We start from the raw sequence: 2,500 nt of genomic DNA, 5'->3' as shown, positions 1-2,500 counted from the left end.
GGTGGTGGAGGGTGGTAGTGGAGGGTGGTGGTGGTAGTGGAGGGTGGTGGTGGTAGTGGAGGGTGGTGGTAGTGGAGGGTGGTGGTGGTAGTGGAGGGTGGTAGTTGAGGGTGGTGGTAGTGGAGGGCAGTAGTGAGTAGATGGTGGGTGGTAGTGGAGGGTGGTGGTGGTAGTGGAGGGCAGTAGTGAGTAGATGGTGGTAGTGGAGGGCAGTAGTGAGTAGATGGAGGGTAGTGGAGGGTGGTGGTGGAGGGTGGTAGTTGAGGGTGGTGGTAGTGGAGGGCAGTAGTGAGTAGATGGTGGGTGGTAGTGGTGGTGGTAGTGGAGGGTGGTGGTGGTAGTGGAGGGTGGTGGTGGAGGGTGGTAGTTGAGGGTGGTGGTAGTGGAGGGCAGTAGTGAGTAGATGGTGGGTGGTAGTGGTGGTGGTAGTGGAGGGTGGTGGTGGTAGTGGAGGGTGGTGGTGGAGGGTGGTAGTGGAGGGTGATGGTGGTAGTGGAGGGCAGTAGTGAGTAGATGGTGGGTGGTAGTGGAGGGTGGTGGTGGTAGTGGAGGGTGGTGGTGGTAGTGGAGGGTGGTGGTGGAGGGTGGTGGTGGAGGGTGGTAGTTGAGGGTGGTGGTAGTGGAGGGTGGTGGTGGTGGTAGTGGAGGGTGGTGGTGGTAGTGGAGGGCAGTAGTGAGTAGATGGTGGGTGGTAGTGGAGGGTGGTGGTGGTGGTAGTGGAGGGTGGTGGTGGTAGTGGAGGGCAGTAGTGAGTAGATGGTGGGTGGCCAATGGCCGTCTGTGTGTTCCCTCTCCTTTGGCTATGGAGAGGAAGAATGGCAGCTATGGCACGGCCGTTGGCAGGGTAACGACCAGGCCCACAGAGAGGGGATGACAGCTTAAAGCAGCTCATTAGACAACTGTCATTCTCTGCAGTCCTGCCCTGGCCCTGGCCCTGTCCCTGTCCCTTGCCCTCGCCCTCGCCCTCACCCTCACCCTCACCCTCTCATTTGTATTTATTTATATGAATCCTTTATATAGACCCCACCAAGAACACTGGGGTTCCTTTTCTTTGGTTGCCTGGTACCGGTACCAAAGAAAAGGAACCCCAGTGTTCTGAATGACTATAGACCGGTAGTCTTGACATCCCACATCATGAAGACCATGGAAAGACTGGTGCTAGCACACATGAGGCCCCTGGTGAAGACATCCTTGGACCCCCTGCAGTTTACCTACAAGGCAGACATTGGTGTGGATGATGCCATCATCTACCTGCTACACAGAGCTCACTACCATTTAGATAAGGCTGGCAGCACGGTGACGGTCATGTTCTTTGACTTCTCCAGTGCATTTAACACCATACAGCCCTTACTACTTGCGGATAAGCTGCTGAGGATGCAGGTGGACTCCCCCATTGTTTCCTGGATTACGAACTACCTGACCTACAGGCCACAGTTTGTACGGCTGCAGGGATGTGTGTCGGACTGGGTGGTGAGCAGCACTGGCGCCTCCCAGGGGACAGTTCTGGCTCCTTTCTTCCTCACCCTCTATTACCTCGGACTTCAGTCACAACACAGATACTTGCCATCTGCAGAAGTTCTCGGACAATTCTGCTATTGTGGGATGTGTCAGTGGAGGCCAGGAGACCGAGTACAGAGGACTGGTGGACAGTCTTGTTGAGTGGTGTGAGCAGAACCACCTGCTACTCAACGTCAGCAAGACAAAAGAGATGATGGTGGACTTTAGGAGGACTAGTGTCCCCCTGCCTTCTGTTTCCATCCAGGGAGAGGACGTGGAGGTGGTCCAGAGCTACAAGTACCTGGGGGTGCACCTGGACAACAAACTGGACTGGACTGGTAACACAGATGTCCTGTACAAAAGAGCTGGCTTTATTTCCTGAGGAGGCTCAGGTCCCTTGGCGTGTGCAGGACTCTGCTGAACATGTTCTACCAGTCAGTGGTGGCCAGCGCAGTGCTTGATGTGAGCTGCTGTAATGCCTTAACTTCCCCTCGGGGGTCATAAAGTACCTATCTATCTATCAAGTTCCATTTGACCCCATTTATCTGGGGCTGGGCTTGGGTCAGTCAGGTTGTTCTGCTAGGACAGGTGATTTGCCACGTTGGGGAAAATAATGCTTTAGATGTGTTGGGAGTCCTTATGGATTGTTTTCATGTCTGCATTGGGAGGTGTGAGGGCCTGGACGTATACTCATACCCCCCCCCCCCCCTCCATCTCTCTCTCACTCACATCCCTCTCTCTCTCTCCTCTCTCGTGATTCTCTTTATTGGTATGTGTAACAGCTTGGGCCATATGCTTATGTCTAATGTCCTCTCTCCCCCACCACCCTCTCAGAATCAGAATCAGAATTCTTTTGTTTGGCCAAGTATATTTGCACATACAGGAAATTGACTTGGTGAGGTTGGTGCATGGGACATAAAAAAAACAATAGCAAATATTGACAAAAAAATTACGAAGTGGCAAAATATTAACAAAATAGCAATAACAATTGTTATCTCTCCCC

At 53.2% G+C, this 2,500-nt stretch overlaps 1 protein-coding gene across 1 annotated transcript in view; it reads left to right on the top strand.

Annotated features, from left to right (window-relative positions):
* fnip1 (folliculin interacting protein 1) overlaps positions 1-2,500 on the top strand; it is a 30,299-nt gene that overhangs the window by 5,147 nt on the left and 22,652 nt on the right.

The sequence above is a fragment of the Argentina silus genome (genome assembly GCF_951799395.1).
Source record: "Argentina silus genome assembly, chromosome: 2".
NCBI lineage: Eukaryota > Metazoa > Chordata > Actinopteri > Argentiniformes > Argentinidae > Argentina > Argentina silus.
Note: the sequence above shows the minus strand (reverse complement) of the source record. Positions and strands in the feature narration are given on the sequence as shown.